Source organism: Urocitellus parryii, chromosome 16, assembly GCF_045843805.1.
Source record: "Urocitellus parryii isolate mUroPar1 chromosome 16, mUroPar1.hap1, whole genome shotgun sequence".
Classification (NCBI taxonomy): domain Eukaryota; kingdom Metazoa; phylum Chordata; class Mammalia; order Rodentia; family Sciuridae; genus Urocitellus; species Urocitellus parryii.
This window is the reverse complement of record NC_135546.1, coordinates 1,840,548-1,856,634: the sequence shown is the minus strand read 5'-3', so window position 1 is coordinate 1,856,634 and position 16,087 is coordinate 1,840,548. Positions and strand designations below refer to the sequence as shown.

Genomic DNA, 16,087 nt, shown 5'->3' with positions numbered 1-16,087 from the left:
GAGAGCACGTTATTCCCGAGCGGCGGACGGCTGTCCTCCAGGCGCCCAGCAGACCGACCGGCCACCCGGAGCAAACTAGGAAGCGCCCCTAGGTACCAGGCACCGCACTAAGGGATTTCGATCTTATTGAAGTCTAAAGTCCAACACATAGGATTCGGGGGTAAGACTCTGTTTTATTTCCCCGCTAATTAACTACCCATCTCTGTCAAACCTTGTGCCCTTCTTCTCATGTCTACTCATTAAAAGTTTGCGACTATCGGTAAGGCTAACGTGTCTCCAAGGCACCTGAAAACATTTAGTAAGATCAAAGTCGCAGTCTCACATATGCATATTCAGTGCATCACACTTTCCTTGGCAAAGAGAAGAGCTTTCTGTTGAAACACACGCACGTACACACACAAAATAATCCACCAAACTCCTTAAAAAGTCACTGTAAAAAGCTTGTAGAACGTAAACATTTCAATGTTTAAATCAGCTGGTCCAGGATTAACTCCTCCTCCTTTAATTTGAATGATTAACATTTTAATTACAAAGGAATTCAATTAAAAAGACAACTCCACGTTAAACAGGTTTTTTTTTTTTTTAAAAAAAAAACATGCTTAAACATGTATGTGTTTTTAAAGTCATGACTAAGTCACCCAGATACTTTTTATCCTTAGAAACATTAATGCAGAATTATAACTGCTTTTTTTAAAAAAAAATCAATGACATTCAATTTAAAGCGACTCTTTCCCTGATAGACACAATTTAACTGTAAAGGGTACAGTATGAACAGGAGATGGAGATCACACAGCCACACGCCGGGGAAATAAACCCCACCATGGACCCTGTTCAAAACTCTCCTGAATTACTTCTCATTGCATCAGACCATAAGCATCCTAAAAAGAGTAGATTTGCCCTGACTGAGCACCGGGTGCTGACGAGAGCCACATTAAAAAGGTGAATCAGTCAACCGGCATGTCAGGAAACCCAAGAGGAACCAGAAGAACGCTCACCTGATAGTGATTATATTCTAGCATCTCCAGCATCACAGCGCTCTAGATGGCCTCGATCCAGCGAGAAACGGCAGATTATTCTCCCTCCACTTTCTGTGACTCCAACCCCAAGACTGACTGGCAGAGGCCAGCACCATGACCAGCGGCCGAGACGCCGCCCGAAGCCTACCTCCCAGCCCTGCTTATAACAACCTAAGCTAATTAGCTATGCATGTAAAAACCATCTCACAAGGGGCTTTCTTTTTTTTGAAGCCGTAGGAGTTTGGTCTTAAATATTGATATCAATTTTCCCCCTGGCTTGACGTCACGCTTTTTTTCCTTAGATATCAAAGAACCTTTTTAAGGGATGAGCTATCAAAGTCCAGCTCCGTGGCAGATCAAGGCCGATTCACGATTCATCTTTCGTTCCGGTGGTATTAATAGACAATGGCATTTCTCTTCCAGCCGTAGGTTAGGAGCTGGGCGCCCCCTTTGGGGCCGTCGGTGGCCCAAAAGCTACCGCGACACAGGAGACCTTTCAGTGGCCACACAACACTGCCACTTCCGAGTTCACGAAGACCTCTTTCACTGAGGAGGGCCTGCTGCATTGTCGACCTCAGCAGCCTCCTCCTGCGCCCTGGTCTCTGTGCAGGGAGCTCTTAGCTGGGTGGACACGGGGCTTGATGACCGTCTCCCCACCCCATCAGGAAGAGGGGGCTGCCCCGAGCGGGGTGTGAGACACATAGGAAAAGAGAAAGGTCTTCCCGATGGAGCCCTCAAGTTAGGAAGCAGGGGCGTGTTTGCTACCGATTTTCTAGTATTATTCTCGGAGCTAGAGAACAACAGGTTACCATCATACATAATTGATGCATTTATGTGTCTATTCTTTGGATCATTATGCACTGCTATGTGCTCAGCACTGCAAATCACAGAACACGCTGAACACAAGCCCATATGAAAACAGACAGCACTTCCAGCTTCGTAAAAGGGACAGCATGGGGTGAGGCAAAAAAAGCCAAGAGCAGAGCCGGGGGGGAGGGGAGCGGCGCACGCCTGTGATTCCAGCAGCTCAGGAGGCTGAGGCTGGAGGATCACAAGTTTGAGGCTAGCCTCAGCAACTCAGTGAGGCCCTAAGCAACTTAACAAGACCCTGTCTCAAACTAAAAAAATAAAAAGGGCTGGGGAGGTGGCTCAGTGGTTAAGCACCCCTGGGTTCAGTCCCCAGGACCAAAACAAAAGGGGAAACACACATATACTGTAAAATAATGATGAACAGGCCTAATGGTCACTGTTGAAATGGGAAGATACTATTTTAAGCATAAAAATGTTACATTTATTAATTTTGTCCAAATACTCAGCATTGTGACATCCTTGGAGATGACCACCTTGGACTCTCTCCAGTGCCCGACCTCACCGCACAGAGGTCTCGGAGACACATTCGGAGCTCCATAAAGGGTCCAGACTCGATAATGACGAGGACAACAGACACTACGAAAATAAAAAGAGGCGGTGGCGGCGGGCGCAGCGTGCTCTGCTCACTGACACTTGGAGAAGAAAGGGCTGCACGTTTAAAAATAGACGCCAATTCACCCACAGGCCCTTAGTCCTTAAGGAACCCGAGTTTCTGCTTCACTCAGGAACCAGGCCACCTGCTCCTGGCCGGGCCCTGTCACTGAGGTCCCACACGTGCAGGTCTCGGTGGCCCAGCGGGTTCCCTCATCCTCTTGCCCTCGGCCTCCCACCACGATGTGCAGGTACAACGTGGCAGCTGTGAGGAGGGACTGGGGCGGCAGAGAAGGTGACGAGAAGAGGGTGCATCTTGAGAAGGCTTAGAGGGGCCACACTGCCGCCCACTTGCTCTGTGATGGACCAGCCCAGGGCTCCCAGCGGTTCAAGGGCAGCTGGCAACACCAGCTTCTTTTAGTAAGTAAAATGCTCTGGGTTTAAGTAACGGACAGCTGTTTGTCTTACTCTCCACGTGGCATGACCCCAATCAAACACGTCCGGGGCTGGGCTTTGCCCACGAACCCTGAGAACAGGCTCTGTTTCCCACAGTCCAAGGGCACAGGGCCTGACGGATAGTCCCTGGCAGAGGCCTACCGTCTCCGCTTCTGGGAAGTCCTGTCCAAGTCTAGGTATCACCTGGTGCTGCTGCTTTGAGAGACAAAGTTCCTAACTCAGGGGACAGGTGGCTAAGAATGTGAAGCCTGAGTTCCAATTCTGGGTTTCCACCTGCTATTCCAGTGACCTGCGGCCAGTCCTTAACTCCTCCCGGCTCTCGTGTCCTCCTGTGTGCATGGGGAGCCATAACAGAGCCCACACAGGTGTGTCTGCACCACCCAACGAGGCACAGGCAGTACCCACCCCAGAACTCCACCAGGGTTTTATCTTAGGACACTTTAAGGCCTTCAGAGGGACCGTGTCCATGTGGGTTGTGCCCCTCGACACTTACTCTTCTGGGAATTAAAGTGGAGACCTCCAGAAACGGAGGATCATACCTGCCACGTGCCCCTTGGTGTCAGAGTGACATCGTCTCGGCCTGTCACGCAGCCTTTGAGAGTTCCCCAGCCCGCTGTGGGATGGGAGGGAAAGGGGAGGATGGTTGGTTCATTCCGAGAGAAGTTTTGACGGACAGAGCCTTGCTAGGGTCCTGGACACCCCAGGCTCTCCAGGCACATGATGAGAACCCTGATCTGGAACACGGTCAGCATGGTGGCACCGTCTGCCCTGGCCACACCAGGCATGACTCTGGTGGCAAGTGGGACCCTCATGCAGAGCACGCTGGAAGAAGATCCTGGGGTGCCCTGGCATCCCCACCCCAGCACCACCATGCGGCTCTCCAGCCCTTCCCAATGGTAAACCCACTCAGCCATCGAATTGACAGCTTCTTAGTAACTTTGCTCTCATCGATTTTGAAATAGTCAACCAGTCACGCAAATGAGAACAGGCACATAGTATAACAGAGGACAGAAACATCTTTATGATTTCCTGATCATACCCACGCTTTTGACCTTTAAACCCAACACCCGTGTTAAGGACTTCAGATAGCAATGGCTGACCACCATTCAGTACGGCTCATCTCTGAAGCACAGACCGCCAAGCAAAACTAGGACACTATCCCAACACCCCAATTACTAACACCAATCATGTTCCTTATGAATTCTGCTTGCCATCTGAGTCGCAGCATGAAAATCCAAAGGCTTTGGGACTCTGCTTCTAGCTATGGCCCCTATTTCTCTGCCGTTTCCTTCCTTCTTCCAGATCTTGAACTGATAATGGAAGAACTGGACTGGATCGCCGCCTGACCACCTCCCTGTAGCTCTGCCACTTCCTGAGGGACGCTGACAGGCCATTCTCCATCAGTTTCATTCTAAAGAGATCCTGGAGTACATCCCTGTCCAGGTCAGACTCCGGCTCTAAATGCCACCGTCCTGCGGGAACAGGACTTGCCGGGGCAGAAGACCTTCCAGCAGGTCGAGTGCCCTTGTGCTCATCCACTGTTACGCAGAATTCGAATAAAACTGGATGGAGATTCCCACAGCCCTTCAGTTTAGGACGGATTTCATTGTTTTCCAACAAGTCAACAGAGTGTTGAGATTCCTCGTGTGGAGGGAGAAAATGTGTTCTTCATTAAGTTCAAGGGACATTAAAGGGATTACTCAATGGCTCTTCACTACCATGACCCCACCACCTTCTTTCTAAAATGTTTTTTAAATATCAATTTACAAATAAGTCAATTATGTCTTCATAACCCTTGGGGAAGAAATGGTGGAACAGAAAACGAGCTTTCTTCTTGTTTTCAGGGCTGCGGTAGAACCCAGGGCGCTGGGCAATGCTTTGCCAACTGAGCTCCTCCCGAACCTGGCTTCCGTAAGCGACTGCGGCCAGCCTTGCAGGGTGGCAGTCTGATGAGGACCAAGGCCCCCTTCCATCCCGCCATGGTGACATTACTGACCACAGGTGGCACAGGCCCAGAACGTGAGTTCTAGGACACGGACTCTCGCTTCTGTATGATCTGTGCGAAGGAACCCTCAACTAAGAACGAGGGTGACAAGGACATGAATCCTGACCCAAGGGAGAAGCAGCCAAGGTGGATGCCAAGGACAAGGGAGAATAAAGAGTCCATAGGGAGGAAGGGTACACAGGACTGAGGCGCCCCGCCAGCTCTCTGTTTCTGTATGGCCTATCAACAGAAGAGGGATCTCTTTTTTTAAAATTTATTTTTTGGTTTTAGATGGACACAATATCTTTATTTTACATGTATATGGTGCTGAGGATGGAACCCAGTGCCTCATGCATGCTAGGCGAGCGCTCTACCTCTGAGCCACAACCCCAGCCCCCAGAAGAGCCATCTTATGTTTTCAAATAGTTGGAAAAAATCAAAAGAAGACTGACATCTCATGATACATGAAAATCACATGAAATTGAAGCATCAGTGTTGAAAAGCTTTGTCGGCACACTGTCACACCTGCACCTCAGCACAGCTGAACAGTACCCTGGGGGCCTGAGTTGGCCCCCAAAGCCTGAACTAGCTACTGTCAGGCTTCTTATAGGAAATGCTGACCCTCGCTCCCTAAGGAAAGTTTAACCAAACTAGAACTGAGCTTTCCTGTTACACAGAAGCTCTATCAAGGTCTGCAGGAAGGAACGGGTGACGTTATAAGGAGAAGTAGAGTCCGTGCACATGACCTTAACAGTCGTATTTCCAAATGCTGTCTCCACGGGAGGTCCTCCACGTAAGAAGACAGGGTGTCTTCCGTCATCGGCATCTCAAAGACAAGAAGCAGACATGCTGGTGAGGACCCAGAGCCAGGCCGTCACGGCCCTGGCCAGGGTGGAGAGGACAGACACACGGCACTGGGGGTCAGTTTTGATCCCGGGCTTCATGTGGGCAGAGAGGGAAAGACAGACCTGTGTGAACCACGAGGCGGGCTCATGTCCCAACGTGCACACGGCACCCACATGGAGGGCCTCTCAGCCCTTCCTACCTCTTCACCTTGTGGGCTTCTGAAATCAGAGACAGGAGTTGTAACTGTGTACAGATGGAAGGAAAATAAATCTGCTTTTCTACAAATCTGATGTTATAATAGAATCAACCAGACCAGCCCTACCAAAAAGTCCTAGCAAGTCTCCTATCCCAAGCTAATGACCTATGACGGGGTACTTATTATAAGCTACAAGGTAGGCAGCCTTTGGCTGCAGGATAAGCAATATTTAATGGCCGCAGAATAAAAGGTATTATCTTCAGGAAACTCCAAAATCACAGGTTATGGGGAAGGGCAGGGGCAGGGGGTTAGCAATGATGGTGGAATGTGATGGACGTTATTATCCAAAGAACACATATAAAGACACGAATTGGTGTGAATAAACTTTGTCCACAACCAGAGGTATGAAAAATCGTGCTCTATATGTGTAATAAGAATTGTAAGGCATTCCACTGTCACATATAAATTTTTTAAAAATTAATAAAAATCAAAAAAAAATTAAAATAAAAGAGGAAAAAAAACACAGGTTATTTCTTCTCTCTTAGACTGAACCAAAAATCACGAGAACAAAAAGAACAAGTTTTATCTTAGCCAGATAGAAGCAGGACAGATCTGACAGTGGTAGCCACCTTTCTGTGGTGTAATTATCATCCTGGAATAAAAATGTCACTTTCAAGAGCAAATTTATACAGGGGAGAAGAAACAAGACCTGGTTAACTTTGTCACCACTTGTTTGAAGAGAAAATCATGAATTTAGCGTCCTGCACTCTGAGGATCTTTTCAGTTATTATGAATGGCCTTGATGATAACAAACAGGAAGATTGCTATTTATTAGTAAAACCGGAATTCCTGAGGGCTGAGGTGGTGGCTCAGTGGTAGAGCGCTTGCCTAGCATGTGCAGGGCACTGGATTCAATTCTCAGCACCACATATAAATAAATGAATGAAATAAAGATCCATCAGCGTCTAAAAGAATATATAAAAAAAAACCCAGGTATTCCTTCTTAGTAAATAGGAAGATTGCTTTTTAAATATAGAAAACAGGATCAGTATCCATTCATTCTAAACTGTCTGCCATATACCAGACATGAAGAATTTTATCTGCATCCCTAGCTTAGGTCAATAAAAATTCAGCTAAGAAAGTCACTTGGGTAGCCATGCAAGATATTCTTGAAAGTCTCTGTGCAGTTCTGTTTTGGTTTTAATGTATGGTGACAACCTCTGATTGACTACAGAAACAACTCTTGAGGCCCAGATCTTGGTGTTATCTACCCACAGTCGCAGCCCTGCAGATCCAAGCCCACCTCATGGAGTGCTTACTGGGCACTCGGCAAATCTTCAGTGAATCAAGGAAAAAATGAGGACAGCGAGGCTGAAGGGCACAGAGGCCAGGAGCTGAGGCCCAGGGCCAGACCCTGCAGCCTCCAGGAAATGAGGGGTGACAGTCCCTCACTCACCTCGGCTACTTCAGAAAGCATGGGAGGAGCTGGTCCCAGGCCAGGCAGCTGAGCCACAGGCAGCCACTTACTCCAAGAGGGAAAGCTCCCTTCCTGCCAAGGTCAGCCCTCAGCTGGCCAGTCCTCATCTAGGAGGACAAGAAGCAACAGGGCCCCGAGGGCGTGAAACACACAACCAGAGGCCTGGGGGTCTGCCTTTGTCTCTCCTGCAGACCCCCTCCCCTCCCCCGACCCCGGTCCAGCATGTCACAGCTGGAGGGCAGGCCCCCAGCTGGTAGTTCAGGGACACAGACCACAGGTGGGATTTACCTATCTACCAGGTATTTAGAGCTCTATGGATTTGTCACCAACAATTAGAAATTGGGAGCCTTCTGACCCCAACTCAGGTCTCTGGGTTTTCTGCAAACACAAGAGGAAGTAGTAACACTGACTGTCACCCTGGTGGGCCAGGTGGCAGCTGAGAAGCTGCTCCCTTTGGATTTGGCCCTTGCTCTCCAACCCCCTCATGCCCACCACTCTCCTCGTGCCCAACAACACTGGCCAGCTTCACTCACCAACCCGCCACCTACGGGGGACAATGGATTTGCAAACCCGCCTCACCCTTTCACCCCCACACTGCTAGAGGTGGCTCTAAACCTGATCGAATGGCAGTGGCATCAGTATGCTTAGAAAGCCACCAGAAATGAACACTCTCATCTGAGAAATCGGTAGAACTTTATCACGTAAAATGATATGAACCTTTAAATCCCAAATATACACCCATCCAGCTACTTCCCTGTTCTAGAACTTTCCTGGGGAGATCATCGGCTACAGGGGAGAAGAAACAAGGGTGCCCATCAGAGCAACGTCTGTAACAGGTGTGGGGATACTAGCATCCAAGGGCACACTGACTGCTTTTGTCAATAAAACTTTATTGGCACACAGCCATGTCCACTCATGTATGCATAGTCTACGACTAATTCCAAACTCTTACAAGAGCAGAGTTAAGTAATGTACCAAAAGACTAAAATGTTTACTATCTGGTTGGTTCTTTAAAAGAGAAGTCACCTGTCAATTTTTTAATATTAAGAGATTGGAAATAAATGTGTAAGAACAGACAATAGATTCAGATATGAGACAGACACAGAGTTTGGGCTTCTCAGCCTTGACACCAAGGGAACCAGGTAATTCTTTGTGCTGGAGGCCGATTTGTGCTCGGGGGGATGTTTGGCAGTGCTTTGTCCTCCCTGTTAGAGGCCAGCAGCCCCTGCACCCCCAACTCCAGTGGAGACCACCAAAAACTGCTCCAGTTGTTGCCAGATACCCCCGGGGTAGCCGTGCCTCCTGCTGAGAACAGGTGTTTGCAGTGGCAGGTGCATACAGGTGGCCACCACACAGCCACTGGTTTCCAGGCTTTATGACGTATTTAAGGAGCAGGAACGCTCTCAAGTCACAGGAGATGCTGCAGCCCGGGACACCTCATACCTGCTCTCTGAAGAGGGTTTACCATGTAGCTGGCACACACTGAGGCCACAGACCAGCCAAACCCAGCTCACGGAGAGTCACTCAGCACGGCCTTAGAGGAGACTCTCCCTGCACGATGAAACCAAGGGGCCAGTGTCTTACTTATCTCTTCTACATTTTCCATAAAGGGAAGGCACTGATTTTATGGTAAACTATACATCCCACAAAAATAAATGCCTATGGGTCTAGGTGAACAGAAAACAGATAAACCACTCCATTGAGCATTTGGCCAGCAACAAATAAAACAGGGAAGTTGTTACACAATGGTGAAATCTGCCTTGTGTCACTTTATTCTTGAAGTATTTGATCAGATTAGGAGGGCCCTCTTGGTTATGAAATTCCTGGTCTCACACTGGAGCCCAGACAGTCCGTGTTTGTATAATATTTGACACATTTTTCTGGTTTCGTAAAGGGCTGTGACTCCCGGCTCAGCGGGGCCTCATAATGGCCCTTTGTGAGGCTGGCCAGGGTCCCCGCCCCCCAGGGAGTTACGGAGCAGCATCCCACGTGCTAGAACTTTTCCACGGCCCCCCTAGGAGGGCCTCTGAGTCCAGACGTCTTTTTGTCTTAGCCTTCCTCCTCAAATGCGCCCATTGTTCCCAGTTTATCGGGTATTAGGGATCATTAGGCCGCTCCCTGCGTTCACAGGGACCCACGCTCTAAAGGCACTGGCCCTGGTGGGGTTTGTCAGAGATGAACGCACTGCCTGGGGCCTAAGCAAAAGGTCAGTCAGAAAGGCCTCGCCAGAGAGGAGCGCCGAGCGCTACTGGTATGAAGGTCAAGTCCACAGAACCGAGAACTGGGGAGAAGCAGCTGCCCCCTGTTAGCAGACTCCAGGGCGCGTGTCATGAGACCGAGGGGTCCTCAGGGTCTCTGAGCACCCGTGGAGTCTGGGCAGTCCCTCGGGCCTGCTTTATGCATTATGCAATGACGCTATTCCGACCCACCAACAGCAGCAGCCGGGCGATGGCTCCACCTGGCTGCCAGCGCTGCGCCAGGGCCTAGGCCAGGCCCACCTCCTGACGGGCACCCATGCCAACAGCACCCACCAAGCACTGGCAGCCAGCAAGGATAACCAGAGGGGAGGCAAAGCCCCAACCTCGGAAGAGTCGCCTTTAAGTTGGGAAGCAAAAACAAGCATCAAGTGACCCCAAAAGAGGCCGAATCTCACCCAGGGACAAGTGTGTGCAGAGAGTAAACAAGGAAGCTGCTGAGAATGCCCAGGAAGGGACGAGCAGCCAGCCCTGGTGACGGCCCGAGGGCTCAGGCGGGACGCAGCCTGGCAGCTGCAGGAGAAAGAGCGAGATCAGCAGCCACAAAGCTGGCACTCCGGAGCAGGACCAGGCCCTGCATGTCTTGGGAGGCCGTCTGGGCTGGATGCTGTGGTCCCCACGGCCCCGGGAGGAACCTCTCTGCCCACCATAGGAGGCTTTGGAAAGTTTGCCACAGGGAAGTGATGACATCTGACAAACACTGCAAACCGTCACTCAGGGGGTGCTAGGGTTGGGAGGCAAGAGAGGACAGGGGCCCCATGGCCAGATGTGAGCAACATGGTGGTGCCTGGTGGGAAAAGGATCCAAGCTGCTGGGTGATGTCCCCGGCTTCCTGTCCTGTGTCAGATCTCATCTAAGGACAGCAGACATTAAAGGATTCCTATGCAACACTTCGGCAGGCCTCCCTCCCTCCCTCCCCCATGAAGAAGTTACAAACGATGCACACAGCTGTAAAATACCTCCTATGTGCCCGCAAGGGTCACCCAAGCTGAGGACAGGGCCCACACCACGAGCAACAGGGCAGAGAGCTCAGGATTGTCAAGCACCTCGCTGGCACGTCAGCTGGATCTGAGTTCGAATCCTGGGCAAGTTGCTAAAATGTTTTGGACCTCGGACTTCTATTGTTGGTGGATACTAACTTCCTGACAGCTGTTGGTGAATGTGAGAGACAGAACAAAAGAAAAGTACATACCACACAGCCAATGGTCAGTAAGGAAATAGCATTCTCTATTATTCCCGTAGAAGTCCGGCTTTCACGATCAAGGAGATCAGTTCATGGAGCTCACCCCCCTCAAGAGCATAAGGCCACCAGGAAGGAGAGGCGAGGAGGAGGGGGGTGGGCAGGGCCGTCTCCCCCCCCTCAGGCATCACTTTCTCTTTAGCTTTTCAGCTAACTCAGACAGGGACGGAGAACGTAGGAGCCATGGCAGAAACAGGACTCTCGGAGCCTGGGGCGCGGGCAGCTAGGAGCACCACACAAGCTCCCCCCAACCTCTCTCTCTTCCAAGTGTGGCTCAGTCGCTGATGCTTGAACTGGGCTTCAGGGAACCGCCAGCCCCTAAAACCGTATGCAGGGCCAGGCACGGTGGCACACGCCTATCATCCCAGTGATTCCGGAGGCTGAGACAGGACCTTCACAAGTTCAAAGCCAGCCTCAGCAACCTAGTAAGACCCTCTCTCAAAATAAAAAATAGGAAGGGCTAGGGATGTGGCTCAGTGGAGGAGTGCCTCTGGGTTTGTGCCCAGTGCCAGAACAAAACCAAAAAACTAGGCAAGCTTTTTTTTTTTTTTTTTTTTTTTGGTACTGCAGAGGGAAGCCACAGCCTCGTATAGGACAGAAAGAGCTCTACCACTGAGCGACAGCCCAAGGGCTTTTTGAAAGGTTCCCCTAATTGCTGATGCTGGCCTTGAACTTGTGATCTTCTAGCCTTAGCCTCTAGGGAAGCTGGGATGACAGGTGTGGCCTCTGTCACTATCTTCTTTTTCCATGGAAGGAAACACTGCAGGACAGCATACTTAGTAAACACGGTCCATCTGTGAACTGCGGTGACGGTGGCATGTGCAAGCCTGCTGCCACCTGTTCATGACTGAGGCCTGAATCACTGTACCTTCCTGTGCCTGGGGCTGTCCAGGCCCTTCACTGATCAATCAGGGGCGGGTGTCTTAGCTGCAAAAGAAACACCTTCTAAACCCGTGCAGAGGATACAGAAGGAAACCCACACTGACCTCTGCAGATCAAAACAGAGGTTGGAATGAGGACTCCCTCTTCCAAAGGAAACCGCCAATCATCCACGTTTCTGTCAGATAAAAACTGCAACAAACTGAAACTTAGCTGATACAGGGGATTCGGGGAGCTGTGTTTTCCCTCATTACCAAAAAGGAAAAAAATACATATATAATTTGTAAAAAAAAAAAAAAAAAAAAAAAGATTCACCATCGTTTACAAAAGCAAATTCTCAGAAAGATTAAAACGGGTTGCAGATGTACAAAGATCTATAAAGATAGGATATAGCCATAAAAGTCCCACCAGCATGGCTGGGAGAGTGCCACTTGGAATTTTATGTAATAAAATCAGGAAGGAAGGGTACAAAGAAGAGAAAGATGGAGAACTTCTTTTGAGAAGGGAGGTACAGTTTTGAGAAGTTGGAAAGCGGGGGTATGTCGGGACTCCTGTATTTAGGAGAAAGAACTAAAGAGTGGAAAGGAGGCGGCCAGGTGCCCAGTGGCCTTTCCAAGTGCTCAGTGGACCTGCTTGCTTAGCCCTTCTGGCACCAACCGAGGAAGTGACCACTGCCGTCCCTCCCTTGGGAGGCAACAGGCTCCTCCTGTGGGTGTGCAAGCACAGGGTCCAGGTGCCGCAGACTGCCGGGCCTCCAGCAGTACAGAGAGCTCTGCAGTGGCCGTCCAGCATCACCAGGGAGCCGCCTTTTACAAATCCACTCTCACCTGTCAAAGGGGTCAAGGGGGTCAAAGGGGTCCTGATTCCTAACTGAGAAGCAGCAGCCCCCCTAGCCAGCCAAGGGTGATAAGGGCAGGACTAACAAGAGAGAAAGTCCAAGAGAACCTTTATTCTGGGAAAATGCCCTGGGGGACTTTGGAGTAATTGAAGGGATGATGTTTTCTCTTTCTTGTTTTGTGGGAGAGGTAGGGGATGGGGTTGGCCGGCCAGGCTCAATAGGAATTTTTGTTAACCAAAAGCGTCTAAGTATCATGGGATTTTGAAGGGAAAGGTTAAAATATGGTAGGATATAGTAATGTCTTTATGAGAAAGAAAAGAGGCCACTGTATCCCTGAAATGTCAGTTGCCATACATCCAACTGTGAGCCACCACCAGAAAGGCTGGGAAGAAGAGAAATGTCCACGGCACCCTTTTGTGAAACACCCACTTAGTGTGTGGTTTGGGTACAACCAAACAGGGCCGGGGCCGTGGCTCCATGGTGCAGCACTTGCCCAGCAGGTGCAAGGCCCTGGGTTCCACCCCCAGGACCACACATGTGGGTCAGCAAATCCTCATACACTCCCTCTATCCATGCCTGCCCACAGGACGGACCCCAACATGGAGTGAATACCTCGTGTCTGTCCCCAGAGAGCTGCAGCTGGAGGGCCAGGCATGGGACAGAGGGAGGGTCGTCCAGGCCAAGTTTATGTTTAAGTGCTCATACCCTTGAGGACTGTGGCTTTCAGACTCAGGCCATTTCGCCCCTAGGAAGGGCTGGACCTGTCTGGAGACACCAGGAGTGGGGCTGGAGGGCTGCTGCTGGCATCTGGGGGAGAGGCCTGGGGGTGCTAAACATGCTGCTGGGCAGGAGACAGTCCCTGGCAACAGTCCTGCCCTAAAAGACAGGCGCCAGTCCCCCACCCCACTCCTAGTAGCAGATTTCAGAAAAGGCACAAAAACTCATCTGGCCACAGCAGTGGCACAGACACCTCAGGAACCTAGGATGAGCCTCCTCCTTGTATCTGGGCCTCCTGGTGAGGTGACACTTATTTCATGTCTTGTCTGGATGTGCAAAGGAGACAATTTTTTTTTTTTTTTTTTTTTTTGTTAATTGGAAGGAGGGAAAATGCTGTCACCGCTGGAAATAGCCTGACTCAAAACTCAGGGCTGCAGCACATCCGCTGGGGTGCTCTATGGTGGACAGGGAGTCTGCGGCTGGGAAACCAAGACACACCAACTCAACACAAGAAGCACACACCATGCCCCCGACACGCGGAACCCAGGTGCCCAATTCCAGTGATCCAAAAGCACTCGAGAGTCCTACGGCGGGTGACCCTTCATTGTTCTGAGTAGCCCTGGGAGTGTGCCGCCCAGATCTGAGCACATCAGGTGACAGTCTCTACCTCTTGATGAAAGACTCAGAGGGAGCACCGCTGTCCTGGGAAGCAACACCAACATGTGCCTACACTCTCCTCACCGTGCTGCAAGTAGCAGACAACAGTGCACATCAGCCCCTCTCCGCTCTCTCCCAAACTCTCAGCAATAAAACTCTCCACCCTGCCCCACATGGTGTTTTTTAAACTACAAACCACTCAAAAAAAACAAAAAAGCTAAAGGGGCAGCAACAGCATGAAACCAATATCCTCTGCCCAAAATTTCCGTCTCAAAAGATACTCATGCCAGATTAAGTGCAGAAATGACCTTAAACAGACTCAGACTTCCAGCAAAATGACAAGCGGTTTCAACGGCCGAGCCGAAGCTTCCTCGTAACAAAGGCGTCTTCTAACTTGCACCCCACAGAGGGCCTGAACCGTGGCCCAAATGACAGTTCCCTTCCTCTCCCCGGACGAAGCAGTGTGGGTTGGGGGTTAGACCTCTACCACGGACTCTGCTCAGGAAGGCAGCCCTTGTCAAAAACACACTGACAGTGGAGAGGGAAGGCAGGGGAATTGCTTTTTTGAAATAATAGAAATGACTAAGGAAAAGCATGCCACCGGGAGAATAGAGGAATATTAGATAAGGGAACAACACTGAGAAACCTGGGCCCCCAAGCCCTCCTATGCATCCCCCTAACCCTCCTGTGCATCCCCCAACCTTCCTGTGCATCCTCCAACCCTCCTGTACATTCCCCTAACCCTCCTGTGCATCCCCCTAACCCTCCTGTGCATCTCCCCAACCCTCTTGTGCATCCCCCAACCCTCCTGTGCATCCCCCTAACCTTCTGTGGATCCCCCAACCCTCCTGTGCATCCCCCAACCCTCCTGGGCATCCCCTAACCCTCCTGTGCATCCCCCTAACCTCCTGTGCATCCCCCAACCCTCCTGTGCATCCCCAACCTCCCGTGCATCCCCTAACCCTCCTGTGCATCCCTCCAACCCTCCTGTGCATCCCCCCAACCCTCCTGTGCATTCCCCCCAACCCTCCTGTGCATCCCTTCAACCCTCCTGTGCATCCCCCTAACCTCCTGTGCATTCACCAACCTTCCTGTGCATTCCCCCAACCCTCCTGCGCATCCCCCCTTCCCTCCTGTGCATCTCCCCAACCCTCCTGTGCATCCCCCCAACCCTCCTATGTATCCCCCAACCCTCCTGTGCATCCCCCTAACCTTCTGTGGATCCCCCAACCCTCCTGTGCATCCCCCAACCCTCCTGGGCATCCCCTAACCCTCTTGTGCATCCCCCTAACCTCCTGTGCATCCCCCAACCCTCCTGTGCATCCCCAACCTCCCATGCATCCCCTAACCCTCCTGTGCATCCCTCCAACCCTCCTGTGCATCCCCCCAACCCTCCTGTGCATTCCCCCCAACCCTCCTGTGCATCCCTTCAACCCTCCTGTGCATCCCCCTAACCTCCTGTGCATTCACCAACCCTCCTGTGCATTCCCCCAACCCTCCTGTGCATCCCCCCTTCCCTCCTGTGCATCTCCCCAACCCTCCTGTGCATCCCCCCAACCCTCCTGTGTATCCCCCAACCCTACTGTGCATCCCCCTAACCTTCTGTGAATCCCCCAACGCTCCTGTGCATCCCCCAACCCTCCTGGGCATCCCCTAACCCTCTTGTGCATCCCTCTAACCCTCCTGTGCATCCCCCTAACCTGTGCACCCCCCCAACCCTCCTGTGCATCCCCCTAACCTCCTGTGCATCCTCCAACCCTCCTGTGCATTCCTCCCACTGCTCCTGTGCATCCCCCCTTCCCTCCTGTGCATCCCCCTAACCTCCTGTGCATCCCTATAACCCTTCCCATGTGTCCCCCAATCCTTCCCATGCATCCCCCTAACCCTCTCCTCTGTCCCAACAATGCCTTTTGTGATCACACTATGACACAAGAGCAGAATTCCAACTAAGGTTGATTTTACAGGCAAATAACACCAAAACAGCAGATGGCAGAAGCTGTATCAAGCCAATACCCCCATCTATCAAAATCAGGGATGGTAAACACACCAAAGGCTTTTCCTCACC

The 16,087-nt window shown here is 51.0% G+C and overlaps 1 protein-coding gene across 7 annotated transcripts in view; it reads right to left on the bottom strand.

Moving 5' to 3' along the window:
- Positions 1–16,087, bottom strand: part of Mitf (melanocyte inducing transcription factor) — a 180,934-nt gene that overhangs the window by 24,765 nt on the left and 140,082 nt on the right. The window lies entirely within an intron of this gene.